At 37.3% G+C, this 24665-nt stretch overlaps 1 protein-coding gene and 1 pseudogene across 10 annotated transcripts in view; both read left to right on the top strand.

Moving 5' to 3' along the window:
• Nucleotides 1-24665, top strand: part of LOC105225932 (lysosomal thioesterase PPT2 homolog) — a 183209-nt gene that overhangs the window by 92524 nt on the left and 66020 nt on the right. The window lies entirely within an intron of this gene.
• LOC125775979 (small nucleolar RNA U3) lies at nucleotides 10664-10793 on the top strand (annotated as a pseudogene).

Genomic DNA, 24665 nt, shown 5'->3' with positions numbered 1-24665 from the left:
TGGAAGTGTATGGCATAAATTTTGAGCTGCTATGTTTTTTACACGGCCAAAAATACGTGGCGTGCTCACGAGTTGGAAAAATATCTTCTCTGTACATTTACGCACCGGAACAGAAATCAAAAAATATTGTTTATCAAGCTGCGCTACATTGAAAATAAAAGAAATGATAAATTTAATTTTCTTTTCATTTCAAAACACATATGTGATTTCACGCAGGAAAACGGACGCGGGGTCAGCTAGTATTCAATATATTGGAAAAGTTTCGCGATGAGAAAAAGATTCCTTTGAAAAATATTATTTCAATTGCTACGGATGGCGCTCCGGCTATGATAGGGTGCCATAAAGGCTTAATAGCGCACTTAATAAATAAAATTCCAGATGTCCTTGGTGTACATTGCGTTATTCATAGACAACATTTAGTTGCTAGAAACTTAAGTGAAAAACTATTTCAATCACTGCAATATGTCATCAAAGCAGTCAATAAAATCCGCAACAGCTCTTTGAATGATAAATTATTTCATCAGCTTTGTGTTACTAATGACGAGGATTTCAATCGTTTGTTGTTTCATACTGAAGTTCGTTGGCTATCAATTATCTGACTCGATTCTACAACCTGTTTGACTCTGTTATAGAGTTCTTGGAAACTAAAGATACAGAATTTCAAGACAAGCTCATAACATCAAAGAATGATATAGCTTACATGACAGACCTGCATAAATTTTTCAGCGACATGAATCTCCAACTGCAAGGCGATAAACTAAATTTAATTTAAACAAAAAACGTCGTTGCTGCTTTCGCAGCCAAACTGTTTCTACATAAAAAGAATCTGGGCAGACGTAAGTTTCACAATTTGCCGAATTTATCAGAATCGTGCTGTAACGACGAATTGTTTGCCTGCTGCCAACATTTGGAAAACCTCCACATTGACTTCACCGAACGATACCAGGACATTTTGAACTTGGAAATACCAGACTGGGTGTTGGATCCGTTTGAGAATGTCAACACAGCAATGTCACCTCAGCTGGAATAAGAACTTATAGAATTGACAACAAACGAGGAAATAAAAATCAAGTTCAAAAATGGTTACCAAGAATTTTGGCTACAAAAACCGATCTCGCAATTGTACCCTGGATTGTGGTCTATCGTTCAACGATTCTTGATAGCATTACCATCGTCATATTTGTGTGAACGTGGATTTAGTGCTGTGACAACACTGCTTACTAAAAATAGAAATCGTTTGCTTGTTACCGAACGTGGCGACTTGCGACTGTTCTTGAGTAAATTGGAACCTGATATTAACAAACTTATTAAACAGCATCAGATTCATCCTTCACATTAGTTTTTATATATGGATCGATTATTTTAGTTTTATTTTTAATAAAAGATTCTCTGTTTTAATACCATAAAGTTGTTTCAATACGGGCAGGTGGAGCCCGTAAGAGTTAACTTAAGACCTAAGCGCCGTTGTATGTTACCTACTGCGCTCAGGTTTCAAGTTGCTGGTTATAATTAAAGGTTTGTTTAGAATTCTTCGTTAATATACATATATAGGTCATAATAATTAATTTGAAGTTATAGTGGTTTTTAAATAGGTGAAAAAATGGGGGCGCTAAAAAAATATTTATTCTCAAAGTGGGCGGCAGACAAAATAAGTTTGGGAACCACTGATATAGAGTAAAGTCAGCCGAATGTTCGAAAGTCCTGATATTAATTATACAGAGTGTTCAAATATCATTGAACATGCTACTTATTCAGTATCACGAAAGCCGAAATACTATTAAAAATAAATATCTATTTTCAAACATACGTACATACATACATATTTACACTCGTGGCCACGCAAAACTTATCACTTAAAATTTTCAAGTGTTGTGCATATTTGAGAACACTTTATACTTTTTGCGGTATTGAAATTTTTTATTTAGAAATAAGTTAATGGCACGTTATTTATCAAAAATATTAAAAATTTAAAACGAAACAAATTTAGCTATAGACAAAATCATTTGGAAGTTAGTGAGCTTTTCAAAATGAGCGCGAAATGTAAGAGACTGACATGCGTTGAAAAACTGATATTTTTAATTCTATCAATTTACTTTCATTTACTTTATAAATGAAATTAATGTTTACTTTTATTTTTCTTTAATTAAAATACGACGCTTAGCCGCTTTATTACTTTAAAAACAATAAAATCTGTCGATTTTGTATAACCAAGCTAGTTTGTGTTTTACACATTAAACGTAATAAATTAAAATCTATACTATTGTATAATTAGACAATATAATTTAGTTTACTTAGGATTACTAAAAACATAAAAAAATTGAAGAAAATCCCGAAAAAGTCTTTAAGTTTTTACCGCTGATGGGAGAAAAATAAAGATCTTATCTGAGCTGAGAAATCTTTCGTTCTGATTTTATTTTGATATTTTCATTGCTTGTATACTACTTTAGGAAACTATCTTAATTAACTAAATACATATATGTGTATGTGTATATGTTTGATATGGGTACAATTAAAACACGTGTGTGTGTTTAATGTTATCTCTTCTGTAAATTTATGACTTGGATGCATGCATTTTTATTATTATTGGAAGCGCATTGCATGTGGCTGTTTATGTACATTCGTCACCACACAAACCTTACCATTATACTTTCAAACATTTTTTTATCGTTTGATCTTACAATCAAACATTTTTGGACCTTCGAGCCGGATAAAGGGCTCGGCCAAATTAAAAAGTCCTGTTCAAAATACAGACAAATTAAAATAAAAATAATTGTAAGACACATATTAGTAACATAAAACAAAAATAATTGTGAGACGGGTGTATATTCCCGCATATTAAACTGATCAAATACGTAAGGCGGTTTAGCAGAGACTAAACGCAGTGATCTGACAGCCATCCAAAGAAATATTCAGCGGCTGTGAGTCGAGGCACAGCAAGGTCAACCAGGCGACCAAATCAATATATAGAATAAGAAGCAGTTGATTAATAAAAACGTAAAGTGTTGCGGAAAAAACCATGGGTATAAACAGAAAGAAAAGTTTTTGATGCCCGTGCAGATTTATCCGAAAAGTCAACACTATTTCCTTAAAGCCAAAGAAAAACAAAAATTGAAGCAGTTCAGGTACAAGACCATAGATCAACAAATTTTCATGTTCAAGAAGAAAATTAAAAAAACTGAGGAAAATTATGGACGATTTTAGTATAAAAACTACGATAACAAATGAACAAATAGTACATTTACAAATTACGTTCTATCAGATAAAAAAGATGTTCAACAATTCAAATAGCAATACGAGGAAATTGCTGAAGAATATTTTCAAGAAGTTTAAATTTGCAAACAAAGGTTAAAAAAAAGAAGAGCTCTGTAAAAAACGGCGATTATTTGTAACGAATTTATAGTTAATAGTTTTAATCAGTTTAAGGATCACTGTGAATTATTAGTTTAAGAACATTATTGTGAATTATCGCAGTATCCTCTACTCCCGACGTTCGTTTTCGGTGTCCATACTGTTGGAACTCCGATTATAATTCACTCAATTTCCGAACTCCGAAGAGATAGGCTGAGACACTGTGGTAAGTTGATCTTGCAGATCATTAAATATTTGCAATAACCTTTTCTTTGTAAAAATAAATTGTTGTTCTTGTGTATAGAAATAAATTGTTATTCTTGTATACACGTGTACGAATTTATAATCGCATATATGGACATGAACGCAATTAAATTCGCCAGCCAATGGAATTGGGACATTTGCATTTATTTGCGCATCTTCATTCGCAGTATCCTATATTTTGCAACTATGCATTCATTTATACTGTCGCCAAATTGAGTGCAAACACCAATTCTTGCACTGCCGTCACTCCCGTGCCAGTGGAGTATATAATTTATATTCTAAAGCTTCATTGGATAACTGATTAGTTACGAGCCAAACGGGACGCCTTCCCGCTATTCGCCGTTCCGCCGTTACGTTGTCAAACGGGAAGCCATCCCGCAATTCTTAGTCACCATCGTCATAGGTATTATATTGCCTCTGGGAAGCCATCCCGCTATTTGCCGCCAAATCGTAGCCACCACGTCGCCAAACAGGAAGCCATCCCACAATTCTCCGCCAACGTCATAACGTTTTATATCGCCAAACGGGACACCTTCCCGCTTATTAGTCGCCATCGTCATATGTATTGTATTGTCACCGGGCTATTCGCCGCCAAAATCGTAGTCGCCACGTCGCCAAACGAGACGTCATCCCGGTAACCAGCTCTGCCCTGAGTAACCAGCTGCGAGGTACCCAGGTAAAGTTGAAGGAAAGTGAACGTCAGTATGAACTTCTGAAGTCCACGATACGCGTAGAAGACGGATCAAGGCCAAATTCCATTGTGACCTCAGTGGATCCCTGCAGCAGTCTCAACGCAGACAACAACGAACTCGCAGAATAGTTCGAGCAATTCTATGCAGTCTACGTCAACGTATAAGTTAACACACATAGCCAAACCACCATCTGCTTATTCATTTCACCTGTACTGCATCGAAGTGCTTACGATGCTTATTACCTTCCGCGCATGACAACAACAGTAATAACAACAGTATGCGAAATCAGCGACAATAACATTCCCATAGGTACGGAAAGTGCTGACGCTTTGTCTGCAGAGTAGCGTGTGACAGTAATAACGACAACAACGGCGAACCGCAGTGGCAGCAGCAGCGACGCTTAGGGTAGCGTTAAGTTAGGAATTGGCTTTTGTTTAGGGAAATAGTTAATCTAAGACCGACTCTATAATCGAAAAGATTTGGCTGCTCCTGCGTAGCAGGAGAAATAAAAGTTTAAAAAATTATAAGTGAAGAGACTTCATTATTTATACAGCCGCCACGCATACGTATACTCAGTGCCCTTATGTAGGTACTATATCGCCGATCTTCACAGCCACCGCCTCTTCTATAAGTACTATGCCTTCAACTTCATTTCAGTTACAGCTCTTTGCTAACGTTACACCAGACAGTTCATATCTGCTTACACTACCGAGAAAAATTCAAGATTTGCCAGATTTCGACGGACGGGCAGAAGACTGGCCTATGTTCGCCGCCGCCTTTGCACAGTCAACTGCAACATTCAATTTCTCGAATTTTGAAAACAATCAACGTCTACAAAGATGTTTAAAGGGTGAGGCTAGAGAGACAGTGCACTCACTTAGGAGTGAGTAACGTTCCTGCTGTTATGGACACTTTGCGATTTCGATTCGGCCGTCCAAAACTACTTATCAAATGTCAGCTGCGCCAAGTACGGGAGATGCCACACATATCAGAATCCGCCATCGACAAAATGATTCCTTTCTCAGTCAAAGTAAAAAACCTAGCCGTGCTTCTACAGTCAGTAAATGGTCAGCAGCACTTGTGTAACCCAACGTTATTGGAGGAGCCTGTGGGTAAGCTACCCATGAGCAAGAAACTCGAGTGGGCAAAACGTCATCGATGATACAGCCACATCCCACAATCAAAGATTTTAGTACCTGGCTTAGTGGAGTGGCCGATCTAATATGTACAGTACAAGATAGTGGGCGGACTCATTCCAGCGAACCAAGGCGCCGCGTTCTTCTACAAACCGCAAATAACGCCAGAGAAATCCTATGTCCACTGTGCCATGTTGGACACCACATCTTCAATTGTGACACGTTCAATTCGCTAAGCATCTGTGAAAGATGGAGCAAAGCCAAGCTCCTTCGCTTATGTTTCTCTTGTCTTCAGGGTGATCATACCACAAGAGATTGTTGCCGACGGAAAACCTGCAGAACGAACGGTTGTCAAAGAGTACATAACGAAACTGTTACACGAGCCACCGAGGAGCTTGTCATAGATGCAACGGGTTGAGATTCCATCTGGACCAACCACAGCCGGTGCAGTACTCAGTTGTACAAACAGTGGAATGAAAAAACAAAAAGTGTTGTTTAGAATAGTTCCAGTTACAGTGCATAGTCACAAAGCTCGTATTAAGACCTTCGCTCTACTGGATGAAGGATCATCGATAACTATGGCCGATTCTTCTTTGATTGAGTTAGCTCGGAGTAAAGGGTTACCAAAGCCGAGTATCCCTACAATGGCTTGGTAGAAGAGTTGCTACTGATAATGCAACTATCGTCGACTTCGAGATTAGTGGCTCCAGTTCAGGCCAGAAATATAAGTTGCATCATGCCTACGGCATCCAGGATTTACAACTTCCGATACAAAGTTTACAGAAAGCTGACGTAGATGAAGCTTACTTGAAAACGTTGTCGATTCAAACGTATGACAATGCCGTTCCCAAGTTGCTTATTGGATTAGACCACAGTCACTTGGGAATCCCTAGTGAGATCGAAACCCTACAATATAAGGGTCCCTATGCCGCACGTACTAAGCTAGGTTGGGTTGTCTTCGGGCCGACTGATAACTTTAATCAAGCGGAGGCGTCGTGTTTGCATATGTCCGTCTCGGAAGATAATTATCTGCATGATGTGGTGGCCGATTACTTTAGTATCGAGAGCTTTGGGTGTACGTCCAGCACCACTCGTCGAGCCCGATGATGATAAAAGAGCGCGCCAGATACTCGAGTCCACGATTACGAAGATTAACGGACGTTTCCAAGCCGTTCTCCTGTGGAAACGAGATAATGTTCAGCTCCCCGACAGCTACTCCATGGCCGAGAAAAGATTGGTCGGAATCGAGCGTAAGATGAGAAGAGACGAAACATTTGCCCGGGAGTATCATGCTATCATTCGGGATTACGTAAATAAAAATTATGCCAGAAAGTTGCGCCCGGAAGAAGCTGCAAATACTTGTCCAAGAACGTGGTACCTTCCACACTTCGGTGTGATGAATGTCAATAAGCCCGGTAAACTGCGCCTAGTGTTTGATGCCGCCGCCACCGTCAACGGTTGTTCACTATACAATTACCTGCTAAAGGGTCCTCAATAATATCAACCAATGCCGACAGTACTTTTTAATTTTCGTGTTGGCGCAATTGCCATCGCCGCCGATATTAAAGAGATGTCTCACCAAATTTCTATAAGAGAAGAAGATAGAAGTGCCCAAAGATTTCTTTAGAGGGAAACAACAACAAGATTCATCTAGACGTATATGAAATGCTGGTGATGACATTTGGGGCCGCATGCTTGCCTTGCACGGCCCAGTATGTTAAAAATATTAACGCGAAAGCTGTCCAAAAGCCTACGACTCTATGTTGATGACTTCGTGGATAGTTTCGACAACGTTAAAGAAGCCATTGAAGTAGCCAATGAAGTCAGACGTATTTACAAGAATGCCGGGTTCGAACTACGCAACTTTTCTTCGAATTCCCTAGAAGCCAAAATCGCCCTAAATGGTTATAAACCGGAACAACTGACAAATAGCCTTGTCACATTAGCAGTAGAACGCGTTCTTGGAATGCATTAGCAACCAAGTAGCGACGTATTTAGTTACACACTCAAATTTAACAATGTGGACCCTGAAGTCTTCAGTGGACACAAACGACCGTCAAAAAGAGAGCTACTAAGCATAGTCATGTCAGTATTTGACCCACTTGGGTTTTTATCCAAATTTATGGTCAACGCAAAATTGTTGGTGCGCGAATTGCGGTGGGATGAGCCTCTGCCTGAACCTATATGTAAAGAGTGGGACAAGTGGCGCCATCAGTTGAAAAATGTATTGAATTTTTGAGTCCCTCATCACTATTTCGCCCGTGGACCACCTGCCGAAGTCCAGCTTCACATCCTCGTAGATGCCAGTAAAGATGTATTTGCAGCCGTAGCCTATTGGAGAACAACGTATACAGATACGAGGTGTGCTCCACTGAAACCAATGACGATTCCACGCCTTGAACTGCAGGCAGCCGTCTTAGGAACACGACTGCTAGAGACTATCGTCAAAGATCATTCAGTTACAATAAAAAAACGCGTGATGTGGAGCGATGCCAAAACTGTTCTGAGGTAGATTGGATCGGGAACACGTCGCTGCAAGGCATTCGTAGCACATCGTGTCGCAGAAATTCTCGCCGCTACCGACGCTAACGATTGGCGTTGGATACCGTCAGAGGAGAACGTTGCTGATGAAGCAACAAGACCAAGTACGACATTCGATAGTCATCCCACTTCTCGATGGCTAAATGGACTGTCATTTTTAACGGAAGAAAAAGAAGCCTGGCCTACATTTGAAGGAATTTCTGATCTCTTAGAAGAGTGTGAAGAGCTTCGCCCGAAATTTGTAATGTTAGCCATGCCTTCATGTGTTATAGACATGACAAGATTTTCAAGTTTAACTAAGCTAAAGCGAACGGCCGCCTGGGTCATCCGATTTATAGATTTGTGTCGTCACAAAAAAGTGGAAGGGTGTCTGACCGCCGAAGAAATAACTTGAGGTTAGTCAATTGAATGAAGGCGGAAATGTAGTGAAGGGGTCTGAGTTATACACACTCTCCCCGTTTATCGACACGGAAGGTGTTATGTTTGTTAGTGGACGAATCGATTCTGCCAGGTGGCTTCCGTATGATACCGCGCGACCTATTATCCTAGCACCAAATCATGATCTCACTCGTTTGATCTTACTGGACTGTCATAATCGTATGAAACATCAGAACGTGGAGGCGACGATATGTGAGGTTCGGCAAAGATACTGGGTGCCGAACATAAGACGTACTATGCAGAAGATCATATCGGCATGTCTTATTTGTAAAATTTCCAAGTGCATACCCTCACAGCCTATGATGGGTCAATTACCAAAGGATCGACTAACGCAATTCGTGAGGCCATTTTCTTACACAGGTATTGATTACTTTGGTCCTCTCAACGTAACGGTTGGTCGGCGTAAGGAGAAAAGATGCGTTCTGGAGACGATGGATTCTTGAGTATTTGCCGACACTTACGCGTCGAATGAAGTGGTGTGAAAGGCCAAAACCAATTCAGGTTGGTGATCTAGTATTTGTATGCGACGTTAACATGCCGCGGAAGCAATGGTGCCGTGGTCGGGTAGAAGCGATACAGCGTGGATCTGATGGCGTTATCAGGAGAGCTGATGTACGTACCAGCAGTGGAATCCTTCGCCGCCCCGTGTCAAAGTTAGCCGTTTTGGACGTGGAGTGAGTGAATCGGATCGACTCACCGAGGGGGGGATGTAACAAAGCGGCGATTATTTATAACGAATTTATAGTTAATAGTTTTAATAGTTTAACGATCACTGTGAATTATTAGTTTAAGCACATTATTGTGAATTATCGCAGTGTCCTTTACTCCCGACGTTCGCTTTCGGTGTCCATACTATTGGAACTCCGATTATAATTTACTCAATTTCCGAACGCCGAAGAGATAGGCTGAGACACTGCGGTAAGTTGATCTTGCAGATCATTGAATATTTGTAATAACCTTTTCTTTATAGAAATAAATTGTTTTTGTTCTTGTATTTATTATGCACGTGTACGAAATGTATGTGCGCATATATGGGCATGAACACAATTTAATTCGCCAGCCAATGGAATTGAGACAAGATATATACATATTTATATACATATTTATTTGCAGGCCTTTAAAAGTTTTGATAACATGTTAAAAGACCAACCGGTCGCACATATTCACGTATGTAATTATGTGTGCATGTAAACAAAAAGAAACATACGCAAAATGTTTGTAAATTTGCCCACACACAACTTTGTATTTAAATATGTACACATATAGTACATATTGCTTCAGGGGCTACATATTAAAAAAATCCAAATTTGTTTTTCATAATTCGATAGTTTTGATATTCAAAAATATCTCCCTAAAAAGATTTTTCAAAACTCGAAATTATTTTCAAAGTTATAGCTATTTTAGTGACTTGGCAACTAGACCGGTTGAGCGAATATCGTATAACGTAAAACTTTAAACGCGTTTTTCTCAAAACTCCTTTTTTGATGCGGTAGCCACAATATCTGAAGTTCTAATCAGTCGATTTATTTGAAACTTAGCATGAATATTCTTTAAATATATCTCTATCACAAGAAGCAACAAAAAATAAAAATTTTCAATTTATAATATTTACTTTCCATTTGCCACAGCAAACTGTAAAATGTGTAAATCTGCTGTGCGGACCACTGTTTTTATTAGTTGGCGGTATGGGACTTTTTAGTGATTGCTACACTTGATCACTAAGCCGTCTGTACGTAATTCACACTACTAATTAATAGTGAAGTTAAGTGCGTAATATAAAAGACTAGCTGACCCGGCGAACTTCGCCCCGCCCAATTTTTATTGAAGTTATACTTCTTATACGACGCCGGAAAAGGTTGCGATAGATTCTGGTTGCGCAACCTTCCATATAAAAGTAACGCAAAGTTGCACAACCTCGCTCCATCCATATGAATGTAACGCAACCTTGTTTGCGAAAATGTGCGAGCAGCCAGCGAAGCGGTGACAATCGGCGATCGTTTGTTCGTTTCTTTCGGCACAGCTCGGCCGACACAACAACACAACACAATGTTCCATGCTTATGCTGTTGTTGTTTTTGTAGAACAATGTTTCAATTTTTGGTTGGTGACATTCACATGTGTGCGCATATGTATGTTTGTATGCTTGTGCATTATTGAAGTTATACTTCTTTCGTTTGTCTTTCATTTCTGCGAATTCTCAACTATTTTACGTATGTTTTGGTTGAAATACTCTGCGTTGGCCTTTCAGAATCACACAGAATCATTTCTGTGGTTTTTGAAACTGACCCACGAGGACGAGGTATATGGTTTTATCTGGGAGCGTGAGATTTAAGAAAATCACTCGCTTACAAGGGATAAAATGACTTCTGAGTGGCGATTTTAATGAATAAATTCACAGAATCATTTCTGTACTTTTGGAAATCTATACTAATAAATATTTTTTTCTTACTAATATACATAAACATATACATAATATTGCTGTGATAAATTTAATTTCTATTAGTAAGCAAAAAAGTAAAAATAAATTTATTAAGACTATACTTCTCAGGGCATCACAGCAATGTTATGTATTTGTATATACATATTATGCATATGTATTGCTGTGATAAATTTATTGCGAAAGCAAATGTTCTACAAAGTATGTATATTTCTATACTTAAACAAAATTATTAGAACCATCGTATGTTTCTTGCATTCATAACCACATCATACTTAAGTCAGCGCAACCTAATTGTCAATGGTGGTGTTGGTGGTAAGCGCTTGGAAGGTCAAGATGCTAACACAGGTCCCAGGTTCGAATCCCGACAGAATAAATTTTTAATTTTTTGCTTTTAACATCGTATACTATAAAAATAAATATTTTTCTTTATTTTAATTTCTATTAGTAAGAAAAATATTTATTTGTATAGTATACGATGTTAAAAGGCATACATCTTCTATCCTATCTTGTGTATCTGCACATGGTCATATGAGTGTATGTATACGCATGTGCGCGCATTGACTTGCATGTTCATACATTCATATATACTTATATGTACATATATTTGCATACATTGCCGAACAAATAAATCACAAGCATACAAACATACATATGCGTACACATATGAATATGTCACCAACAAAAAATTGATCTTCACAAGTCAATCCGGCTGCCAAATTTGGCGAAAAACAAAAGAGAGATGATTACGCTGCATATTCTCTTCCGCAACGAAGAGACGGAACTACTTTCTGAGTCAAAATTCATTCATTTGGACTTTGCTTTATTCTTCATTTTATGTGCATAATAAATTTATAAAATGTGAATTTAAGTTTTCTAGTTTTCTTTCATACAAAATGATATGCATTTCTGAATATCACTAAGAAGTATAACTTCATCCGCGCGTAGGGACTCCACGCACCTTTTTTTTTTTTTTGGAAGTCATAGACTCGTATAACTTTACCACAAATAATATAAACTTCAAACAACGCATTTTCATTTAATGTTTTTAATGTTTGTAGCGCCATCTACTGTAACATACCGCACTTACTCAATACCGCTGTTAGCGCCACCAACTGGTGGATAGCTCTTTGCTAATAATAAACAAATAATTTGCAATAAATAAATAATGCGACTATAAGGAGAGTTATAAACTATCCTATCTTTCAAGTCGGACCAAACTGCACACAGTGTTAAATTTTCATTAAAATCGGTTCAGTAGTTTAGGAGTCCATCGCAAACAAACAACGTGACACGTGATTTTTATACATTAAGATTAATGTCAAAAGAAGATAGCTCAAGCTCCTACAGAAAGTAATATAAGGATTTACCGATTCCGATTCTTTGTTCGACAAAGTTAAATCAGATTAGGTTAGGTTACTGGCTGTCACGGCATACATAGATACTATCTATTAGATACATAGTTAAATTAACAATGAGTAAAATCGGGCCATGAATTTCCAGAGTTCGGTCCATCTGTGTATACCCGTCATATTTCAATAAAATGAACACCCTTATTTCGAGTGTAGTATACGCTAAGAAGCTAGCGTATTGCAGGCGTAACTGACGCGTCACATACTGTTAATTAAGCAGCATTACTGCCCAACCCCAACTGCCTGCAGTATGTTGCGAGTTTCGAAGAAATTAAGAATATTCACCAAATGTATACAATTTAAATTACACTGAAAAATCTTGAAAATGCTTTGCTTTGCTGCTCTGTTTAATAATTCGGTCAATGCTGGAGATTTGTCATATTAAAAGTTAATGAAATCAGCTGAGGTTTCCCATAGTCCCAATAATTTACGCCACAATTATTCGCACCTGATTTAAGTAACTATGATTTTATAAAAGATTAGAACTATGTCGTGTCAAGTGTTAGCTCAGAATCATAATTAAATATTGATAACTTGAGTACTGAAGAAAGGAGAATATACAAAATTTAAGATAGCCTTTATTCAAAAGTTAAAAATTATTATAAATACTACCTTAATTCTAGAAAATAAATGTTTTGGTCAAACAATTTTTTTTTTGAAAATACCAATTCAAAAGAAAATTAACTATATAATATTTTCTTCACCGACAGAGAAGATTAATTAATCCCGAGAGATAAGCTGAATGAAACATAAATAGAGGTATTAAAGCATCCACGTTGTTGAAGCATGCCTTGGATATTTGAAATATCCAGCAAAATTTTAAACAATGTTACTCGTTACCTGAAATGCATAAATGTGATTACTTGAAAGTTCAATTAGATTTTACAAATAAAACTGGCCCTGCAAATATTTATTATAGAGAGAGAGCATCGACAGACTTGAATTCTAAAGACCTTGTAAAATAATTAGACACATCTTGGGAAACAATTCAAGCTTTTGGTATGACTGTCAGTGACATTAAGCTTCATTTAACCAAAATTAAAATTCGGGAAAGTTGAAAAAAGTTACAGTTGTTCAAAAATAAGTGTTAATAATGAAGAAATTCACTATATTTTGAAATTTTTGTATAAAAAAGGGAAGAATGCCACGCAAGCCACCAATGAAATTTGTGAAGTTTACGGAGACGATACTATATCAGTTTGTGTAGCACAACAATGGTTCGCCCGCTTCCATTCTGGAAATTTCGAAATTTCTATTGACAAAATACGAAGACATTTTCAACTACTTAATGTATATGTACAGTATGTATGTACATCAATTGTGCAAATAAAATCAAACATTCCTGATTTCAAATTTTTTTGCACTAAGAAACTTATTACGAATATGATATATTATATATGTATGCATTCAAATAGGTACACTAGTTGAGTTTTTTCGCGGAAATATAACGGCACAATTTCTCAATATTGTTGTGGTGGTGTTTGGTTTGCGTCACGTGCACATTTGTTCAATTGTGTTGCAACATCGATTGCGTGTAGGCGTGCGAGCACAGCTAAGACCAGAGATAATGAGATGTCCAACTCTTCTCTCACTGGAAGTGAGAGAACAATTGCTAAACGTCAAAACCACCTAAACTTTGACAGTTGACTGGATTGAGGAGGTTTTGACGTTTAGCAATTGGAAACGAGCGATGGCCAGACTGAAATCTTACCAAAAAAATATGAAAACGGAGAGATTTGTTGCCGCCGTTCAAGATGGCTAATAAAAATTTAAAACAATGAAAATCAAAGAAAATGCGAAATTTAAATATATTTCATGAAACGTTTTGTAATTTGATGCATAATAGAATTAAATTTTATTAAAATGATTAAAAACACTTATTAATTGAGAACTAACAGGCTTAATTCACCTTATTAAGTATTGAAAGATCGAAAGTCAGTTGATTTAATATACCATAAAATCATAAAAAAGGAATTAAGTAGATTCGCCATATATTAAAAGTCCGATATATAATAATTTGCAATCGTAATAAATGTTGGGTGTTATAATTTAAAATGCCCAAAAATTCTTATTTCGTTCAATCTGGCCATAATGGAAAATGTTATAAAAAACGCTTATTTTGAGGCGCTCTCACACTGGAATAAGTTGGGCATCCCATTATCCCTGGCTAAGACCAAATAAACAATTTTCGAGTATTTTAAATACCAGTAGCTCTATTTTTCAACTAACTAGCATTTCCAAAAGTATTTTTCATTTTTAAGCGGTAAATAGATTTATAAAGTTTGATTTTTTGTGAAGATAGTTTTATTAGAAAAATTAAGAAAATTGCTAACTTTGTTAAGAAAGCCGTGCTTCAATGGTTGAATGAAGGGTTCTCATATCGGCAAATTGCAAATTTAGCTGAGATTTCGTTTGGGTCAGTGAAAAATATTGCAAACTGTCGTGAAATATCAAACGGAAAACAAGTTTCTCGCATGACTGTACATCACGTGTTGAAAAAAAGGGTTTAAAGCCAGGTGCAAAAAAAAAAAAAACCTTTGCTTACTTATCGACATCAAGACCTACGTTTAAAATTTGCTAAAGCGCACCAAAGCTGACTTCTAGAACAATGGGCGAAAGTATTTTGGACAGACGAAGGCGAGATTAACCTGCAGCTGTCAGACGGAATACATAACGTTTGGAAGACGTCATCAAGTACTATTATCAGCCGCGATGTCATCTCAACACTGAAATTTGGGGGCGGTTAAGTCCCTTTTTGTGGTGGCTTTTGCAAAAGTGGTGTTAGGGACCTTGTTTTACTCGAGGGAAATATGGATGCGATTATGTATATAGATATACAATATTAAAGCAAGCATATTTTTCTTCGTTGGAGAAATTGGGTCTGGACATTAGCGAAACCGTTCCAATGCGAAGACAATGACCTCAAGCTCAAAGCTAAGAAGACTGTTGAGTATCTTAGAAGTCTACGAATTGAAATTTTGGAATGGCCACCGGAAACAAAGACGTAATTATTTGCTAGAACCGTAGAAGTATGGAACTCCATCACAGTTTTAAACTGAATGTAATTTCTATCAAACCTTACCGCTGGTTGGGGGAAATGAAAATCTTTCACTGAGCTGAGAATTATTCATTCTGATTTTACTTTCATATTTCAAATCTTTATATACTATTTTTCAAAATATCCTAAATAACTAAATATACTTATGTGTATGTTTATATGTATGTATGTTGGCTATTGTTCAATATATTTCAACATAGATATTTAATATTAGTGAAGTGTATGATTTTATATATTTAGATTTACAAGTAAAATTATTTCTTCTATTTGTATAAAAAATGTTTTTTTATTTTATTTAATAAAGATTCAATGAACACAAGCTGATTAAACGATTTTTAAAGTACGCGTGGTTAAGAAGCGAGGTGACAACTTCTATTGAATTCTAGAATAACGCTAGCACCAAACGGCATAAATATAGTTGTATTATTTTTTAGTAAATATTTTTTTAATAATTTCTTTAGATATATTCTAAAGTCAGATCTTTATATGTTATAATGATTAAGTTATTTGAAAAAAACTTTTGATATTGTGATTGAATCTAAATAATTTATTTTGATTTTTGAATACATTTAATGATCGTTCTGTTATCTTAATGAAGCTTTCAGAATCTTCATCGGCGGCGTGAAAAGTGTCTACATTAGACTCAGATTCTTCACAAAAGAGGCACTCTCCGATTTTAATACGAGAAAGAGCGTCTGCCACGCCATTTTCTTTACCTGATATGTACTTTACATCAAAGTCGAATTCATTAAACCGAATTTTCAAACTTTGTAATTTTGAGTTTAGTTCCTCTAAGTTATGGAGCCATTGTAATGGTCTATGGTCACTGTTTATTATAAACTTCCTGCCATATAAATAAGTTCTAAAATACCTTATAGCCCAGACCATGGCTAAAAGTTCATTTTCGGTAGTTGTATAGTATAGTGCAATTCATGTTCGTTGAGTGTGCGACCTGCAAAACAAATGGGATGTCCTTGTTGACTTAATACTGCTACTAACGCTACATTTGACGCATCAGTCGTCAGGGTAAATATCTTTTCATAATTTGGGTATGCCAGAATCGGATCGTTTGTAATTCAAATTTTTATAGTGTCTATATGTAGCTTCCACGAATTTATCATCTGAACTATCTATTGTATTGCCTTTTTTAAGACAGTTAGTCAAGGGTTTTGTTATTTCTGCAAAATTTCGGATAAATTTACGATAAAACCCGGCTAAACCAAGAAATTGTTTTCTTTTTCCGTTTTCGGAACGGAATAATTTAAAATATTTATTAGGATTGGGTTTAATACCTTCTGACGTTATGATATGACCCAAGAATTCGGTTTTTCTTTTGAAAAACTCGCCTTTTTCCATCTGGATTTTTAGATTTGCTTCGCTTAATTTACGATTCTGTATGTTCCCGTAGTGACGTACTGAATACTATAATGTAAACCATGTAATCCTTTCCTCTTAATCCATCCAAAACTGTATTCATCAGCCTTTGGAAAGTGGCTGGTGCATTTTTAAGCCCAAATGGCATTCTTAAAAATTCAAAATGTCCACCTTGAGTAAAAAAAGCTGTCTTTTCCTAACGGGTGGGCCATCTAACGTTTTAAATTTGTATTATCTAGAAGAAAACTGGGAAATATTGAATACTTTTTTCAGAAGAGCGTTTGACCGAGGATGGTCAATTTTACCGAAAAATCATCTTTTTCGGACGAGGTTCATTTCCACCTCGATGGTTACGTTAACAAGCAGAATTGTCGCATTTGGCGCACAGAAAATCCGCACGTAATTGTCGAGAAGCCAATGCACCCAACACGAATCACTGTATGGTGCGGATTTTGGCCTGGTGGAATCATCGGCCCATTTTTCTTCGAAAATGAAAAAGGAACCGCCGTAACCATCAATGATGAGCGATATCGCGCAATGTTAACCGAATTTTTCTTCAAGCAAATTGAAGAGGAAGACTTGGACTATATTTGGTTCCAGCAGGACGGCGCTTCGTGCCATACAGCAAACGTTACACTCAATCTTTTACGCCCTATCTTCGAAAATCGCATAATCAGCAAAAGAGGTGATGTGAATTTGCCTCCCACAAGCTGCGATTTAACTCCGTTGGACTATTTTCTGTGGGGAGCTGTTGAAGATAAATGTTACGCCAACCATCCAGAAACAATTCAAGATCTAAAGTACAAGATTCAAGCTGCTGTAGCTGCCATAAGGCCTGAAACCATCGAGAAAGTACTCCAAAATTGGGTGGATCGGATAATCTGCTGTAAACTCAGCCGTGGTGGTCATTTGTCCGAAATTGTTTTCTGCAAATAAATTTCGTAAAACAACCTTTTAAATAAATATCAGACCTTTGAAAAATATCAAGCCGTTTTTTTTTATTGACTTTTTAAATTTAAAATTTTATATGGCCCACCCGTTATCTGCTGGATCCATTTCTATCTGATGGAATCCTTGCGCTAAGTCTATTGCTGAAAAATACTTCACCTACCTAGTTTTTCGAGAACTTCATCCATGTTTGGAATAGGATACCTTTCATCGATAGTAATAGTATTAAGTTTACGAAAATCAACAACAATTCTCCGTTTCTCTTTACCTGAAGCATCTGACTTTTTTGGTATCACCCAAATTGGTGCTGAATATGGTGAATCACTGTGCGAAATTATTTTATTTTCGAGCATTTCTTTTATTTGCTTGTTTACTTCCAATTTGTGAATTTCAGGATACCTATATGATTTTACATAGATTGGATATTCGTGAACAGTTTTGATTCTATGTTTTATTTTATGAGTAAAGGGAAGTTTATCCCCTTCTTTATAAAATATGTTATCAAACATAGCTAAAAGTTTTTCTAATTTATTTAATTCCTCCGAATTTTGATGCTCAAGTCTTAATTTACTGTATTTTATATTATGATTTTCATTCATATTTAATTCTTGAATCAAATTATTTTTTAGGTCGACTTTAGCTTTAAGTAGTTTAAGCATGTTATAACCAAGTAAACCGTCATAACTATTAGAAAAGTTATAAACAAAAAATTGCAATTTTTTCATGTGCTCGTCGCTAAACAGTTCTTGAACTGCGTTCAGACATACTTTTCTTGTCGCTGTTGTTAACGTTATTGGTTGAACATGTATGACATTTTCGTTAAATATTTGTTTTTATTAAACTAACTGATGAACCTGCTATATTCGTTGTATGAAAAATACTTTATTTTTAGGATGATAAGAATATGGATAATTTTTTTAGATAATCATTTTGATTAGGATAAATTAATTAACGCAATTAAATAATTTGGCAATTCTCTCTTTAGTGTTTTCAAATTTATTTGATCTAATTCGTTATACAGAAATATCTTAGTGGAATTGCTTTCATTTTTTAATTTTATAACATCTTTTACTCTACAAACTTGCGTATTGATTTCTTGACATTCTTGACATTATTTTTAAATCTGATATTACGTATTTCTAACATTAATGTTGTAACTGGATTGTGTTCCCCAAGCTCGTCAATGAGTAACTGCCTTAACGTCCTTCAATCCTGTGGTTTTCGCCTTACCACATCTAATGCAACGCCTCTTAGTGTTCTTATAACACAATATAAAAAGAGTATTTCGGTTTCTTCCGATATTACGGGTGACTGTGGCATAATGGCGTCTATACCTTGAATGTATACTGCCAAGTAATTACGGTGACCATTCGATGACCTTGATATTTTGAATGTCCAGTTCTCTTATTTCCCTTTCCATTATGTTATTTGTTTCTTCTATTTTAATCGAATTCAAAGTTATGCTTAATTCATCCACTTCTTTTTCAATACACTGTTTTTTTGTGAATCTTCTTCTTCTTTACTGGCGTAGACACCGCTTACGCGATTATATCCGAGTCAACAACAGACCGCCAGTCGTTTCTTCTCTTCGCTACGTGGCGCCAATTGGATATTCCAAGCGAAGCCAGGTACTTCTCCACTTGGTCCTTCCAACGGAGTGGAGGTCTTCCTCTTCCTCTGCCCCACGGCGGGTACTGCGTCGAATACTTTCAGAGCTGGAGTATTTTCATCCAGCCGGACAACATGACCTAGCCAGCGTAGCCGCTGTCTTTTAATTCGCCGAACTATGTCAATGTCGTCGCATATCTCGTACAGCTCATCGTTCCATCGAATGCGATATTCGCCGTGGCCAACGCGCAAAGGACCATAAATCTTTCGCAGAACTTTTCTCTCGAAATCTCGCAACGTCGACTCATCTGTTGTTGACATCGTCCAAGCCTCTGCACCGTATAGCAGGACGGGAATTATGAGTGACTTATAGAGTTTGGTTTTTGTTCGTCGAGAGAGGACTTTACTTTTCAATTGCCTACTCAGTCCGAAGTAGCACCTGTTGGCAAGAGTTATCCTGCGTTGGATTTCCAGGCTGACATTGTTGGTGGTGTTAATGCTGGTTCCTAAATAGACGAAATTATCTACAACTTCAAAGTTATGACTGTCAACAGTGACGTGGGAGCCAAGTCGCGATATTTCGTCTTGCCCTCGTTCACTGCCAGACCCATTTGCGTTGCTTCCTTGATGAGTCTGGAGAAAGCAGAACTAACGGCGCGGGTGTTGTGGCCCATGATATCAATATCATCGGCATACGCCAGCAGCTTACACTCTTATAAAAGATTGTACCTGCTCGATTAAGTTCTGCAGCTCGAATAATTTTCTCCAGCAGCAGATTGAAGAAGTCGCACGATAAGGAGTCACCTTGTCTGAAACCTCGTTTGGTATCGAACGGCTCGGAGAGGTCCTTCCCGATCCTGACGGAGCTTTTGGTGCTGCTCAACGTCAGTTTAAACAGCCGTATTAGTTTTGAGGGGATACCAAATTCAGACATCGCGGCATAAAGGCAGCTCCTTTTCGTGCTGTCGAAAGCAGCTTTGAAATCGACGAAGAGGTGGTGTGTGTCGATTCTGCTTTCACGGGTCTTTTCCAAGATTTGGCGCATGGTGAATATCTGGTCGGTTGTTATTTGCCAGGTCTTAAGCCACACTGATAAGGTCCAATCAATTTGTTGACGGTGGGCTTTAATCTTTCACACAATACGCTCCACAGAACCTTATATGCGATGTTGAGGAGGCTAATCCCACGGTAGTTGGCGCAGATTGTGGGGTCTCCTTTTTTATGGATTGGGCATAGCACACTTAAATTCCAATCGTTGGGCATACTTTCGTCCGACCATATTTTGCAAAGAAGCTGATGCATGCACCTTATCAGCTCTTCGCCGCCGTGTTTGAATAGCTTGGCCGGCAATCCGTCGGCCCTGCCTCCTTGTTGTTTTTCTGGCGGGCAATTGCTATTCGAACTTCTTCATGGTCGGACAATGGAACGTCTGCTCCATCGTCATCGATTGGGGTATCGGGTTCGCTTTCTCCTGGTGTTGTGCGTTCACTGTCATTCAGCAGGCTGGAGAAGTGTTCCCTCCATAATTTAAGTATGCTCTGGGCATCGGTGGCTAGATCACCTTGGGGGGTTCTACAAGAGTATGCTCCGGTCTTGAAACCTTCTGTAAGCCGCCGTATTTTTTCGTAAAATTTTCGAGCATTACCCCTGTCGGTCAGCTTATCAAGCTGTTCGTACTCACGCATTTCGGCCTCTTTGTTCTTCTGTCTGCAAATGCGTCTCGCTTCCCTCTTCAACTCTCGGTATCTATCCCATCCCGCACGTGTTGTGGTCGATCGTAACGTTGCGAGGTAGGCAGCCTGTTTTCTCTCCGCTGCGACCCGGCATTCCTCGTCGTACCAGCAGTTCTTTTGCACTTTCCGAAAACCAATGGCTGCGGTTGCAGCTGTACGTAAGGAGTTTGAAATGCCGTCCCACAGTTCCCTTATACTGAGTTGTTGACGAGTGCTCTCAGAGAGCAGGAGTGCAAGCCGAGTAGAAAATCGTTCGGCTGTCTGTTGTGATTGCAGCTTCTCGACGTCGCACCTTCCTTGTGTTTTTTGGCGTGCGTTTTTTGCTACACAGAGGCGGGTGCGAATTTTGGCTGCAACAATATAGTGGTCCGAGTCGATGTTAGGACCTCGGAGCGCACGCACATCTAAAACACTGGAGACGTGTCTTCAGCCTATCACAACTATCCAAGGAAATTTCGTGACGGGACTGAAACAAATTAATAGTTAAAAAAAAAAAAACAAGAAAAAACGTTAACTTCGGTTGCACCGAAGCTAAATACCCTTCACAGGTGCATTTCTGTTAGTAACTATGTGTTCAGTTTGTATGAAAGCTATATGCTATAGCAATCCGATCTGAACAGTTTCTTCGGAGATTACATTGTTGGCTTAAACAATAATCTATACCAAATTTCGTGAATATATCTCGTCAAATGTGAAAGTTTTCCATACAAGAACTTGATTCCGATCGTTCAGTTTGTATAGCAGCTATATGTTATAGTGCTCCGATATCGTCAGTTCCGACAAATGAGCAGCTTCTTGAAGGGAAAATGACGTTTGCAAAATTTCAAAACGATATCTTAAAAACTGAGGAACTAGTTTGTATATATACAGACAGACAGACGGACAGACAGACGGACATGGCTAAATCGACTCAGCTCGACATACTGATCATTTATATATATACTTTATAGGGTCTCCGACCCTTCCTTCTGGGTGTTACAAACATCGTGACAAACTTAATATACCCTGTTCAGGGTATAAACACCCGAATATATATATGTATATATGTATGAATATATATATATATGTATATACATATATATATATGTATTGTATTTGAAGAACTGTAATTAAATTCGCCCAAAGTTAATACACTTTCTTTTTGTTTTTGTTAGAATCGACATGAGTGATTTTATTTGCTCAATTGTGTTACATGTACATATATATATTTATTTAAATAACAAGCCAAAGCTAGTGCACATTTACGCTAAATTCTAAAAAAGATAAAATATGCCGATTTCAGTGGGCTTCAAAACATGATGCAATGCGGAACCTTAAACTTGCATTCCAAATGTCTACAAATTACGCATTTGAAAATTTGCATTTTCATAAAAAATGCGAAATATAAATATTTCTTACTAATACGCTTCCTGACGAGTTGGATAGCAAACATTATAGATTTCAATTAGAGAGTTACAAAACGATAATAAAGCCTCTTCTTGTACTTTATTGGTATAGACACCCCTTACGAGGTTTTAGCCTAGTTTACAACAGCGCACAGTCGTTCTTTCTTTTCATTGCCAATTGGAGATTCCAAGAGTAGCCAGGTCCTTCTCCAGCTAGTCTTTCCAACGGAATGGAGGTCTTCCTATTCCTCTGCTCCCCCGGCAGTTACTGCGTCGGATACTCTCGGAGCTGGAGTGTTTCCATCCATTCGCACGACATTACCTAGCCAGCGTAGCCATTGTCTCTTAATTCGCTGAATTATTTCAATGTCGTCGGATATCTCGTATAGATCATTGTTTTATCGACTGCGGTAATAACAGTTATACCAATGCAAATACTCTGGATTAATACAATTTCTCTTAAGATATATGCGATATTAACACAACCAAAATGTTGAAAGTATTTGTTATACAATTGCATTAAGGACATGGATCATTCTTATTCAGCGGCAATCTACATTATGGTTAAAAAAATATTTCTACTTAAAACCACTAAAATGTCATACTTCTGGTTTATAGGAGAGCACTTTAAAAATTTGACCCGTAATTCCGGCCTCTTTTTACGAAAAGCCTCACGCAAACGACGCATAACACTCAAATAGTAGTCCTTATTGATAGTTTGGCCGATCGGAAGGCATTCGATGTGTACCACACCTCGATAATTGAAGAAAACTGTCAAGATAACCTTGATTTTTGACCTGCTTTTATTTTTTTTTTTTTGCTTCTCATCGTCTGTTTCCGAATCATAAGCATACGAGTATATCCAAGACACATTAGTAGAAATAATACCTTTCATTACATCCTGGTAGTCGGAAAATATTGTTTCACAGACCTTAACGCAACGCTGTTTTTCAAAAATATTTAGTGGTTGTGTAACCAATCATGCTTTCACTTTACAAAGGATCTTTCGAAAGGGCTTTCACTAATATTTCCGATATTCGAACTATGAAATTTCTTTGTTTTATAGCTACACACTAGTAAGAGCAAAAAAAGACGTGTTAATTTAAATTTCGCGCGAAACCCCATTCGTTAAAATTTTTTTTTTCTGTGTTGGTGTGACAGTGTCAGCTCCATTAAATCGTTTGTACGGATTTAAATTTCTGGTGCCGAAACGTTCAGAATGTTGGAATAGGCCTTCGGTGATAGTTGTTTGTTGTTCAAAGAGGGTAAAGAACGCGTTGACGACGAACCACTCCCGTGGTCATATATACATATATGTATGTATAATATATATTATTTTATGTCAATATTTTTTTTTGTTTAAAATACTATTTTGTAAGAATTGACATTGAGCTATTGATATATATGTTCATAATATTGTTACGAATTTACTCCTTGCTAGTTTTACTTTACTGGGTTCGTATCTCTGGATTGACAAATAAAACCGTTTAATTCACTTCAACAAAATCTCTTTATTGTACAACTCGTCTACACTATAGCAGTTTACTCTTAGCACTGGTTGATTACGTTGGCGCTGCCACGGCTTATATAGCCACGCACTTCTCGCTGATGCCGACGTGTCCTTCTAGAATATTGCGTCTGGAAATTACAAGAACATAATGCTATACGGCGCCAAATGCAGCTAAGCAGACAGCCGCGGCGCTAGACGCAGCAATTGTTGAAGTAGACAAGCAGACAGCTGCGGCGCCAGATGTCTATTGTTTCGACAAGCAGACAGCCGCGGCGCCAGATGTCTACAACAAGACAAATGCTATTCCATATACCTACAGTTATTGTTCATAATAAGGGATGCATATAGCAATACAAATACAACTTAATACTACTTTTGTAACAATATGTATTTATGATTGTAGTAATTGTGTTTTAAGGCAGACTGCATTTTTTTAATATTTATCCCTTAAATTTAAAAAACTGACCGTTTAATTATCATTAATCTTACAATTTTACAACGAACATACAAATTAATTCAAATACACTAAATAATTGAACAATTCTGCAAAATACTTTAAACAGTGATTCACAAAATGTAAACTAAGACCTGTGTTTTCGTTTTCAAATGTCCTATTTTTAGTAGCCAAAAATCAATTTGTTATCATCAATGAATGCGAACCGGGGAGATTTTTCCAAGCCAAGTTTCATGTTAATTCACTTAAAGCAAGATTTCGTTTGTATAATACAAGGTAAAGTTTTGAAGATTATTATGCTTTGAACACAAGGACAACTTGAATGAAA

The sequence above is a fragment of the Bactrocera dorsalis genome, chromosome 1 (genome assembly GCF_023373825.1).
Source record: "Bactrocera dorsalis isolate Fly_Bdor chromosome 1, ASM2337382v1, whole genome shotgun sequence".
NCBI lineage: Eukaryota > Metazoa > Arthropoda > Insecta > Diptera > Tephritidae > Bactrocera > Bactrocera dorsalis.
The sequence above is the reverse complement of the archived record's forward strand: the minus strand, read 5'-3'. Positions and strand labels throughout refer to the sequence as shown.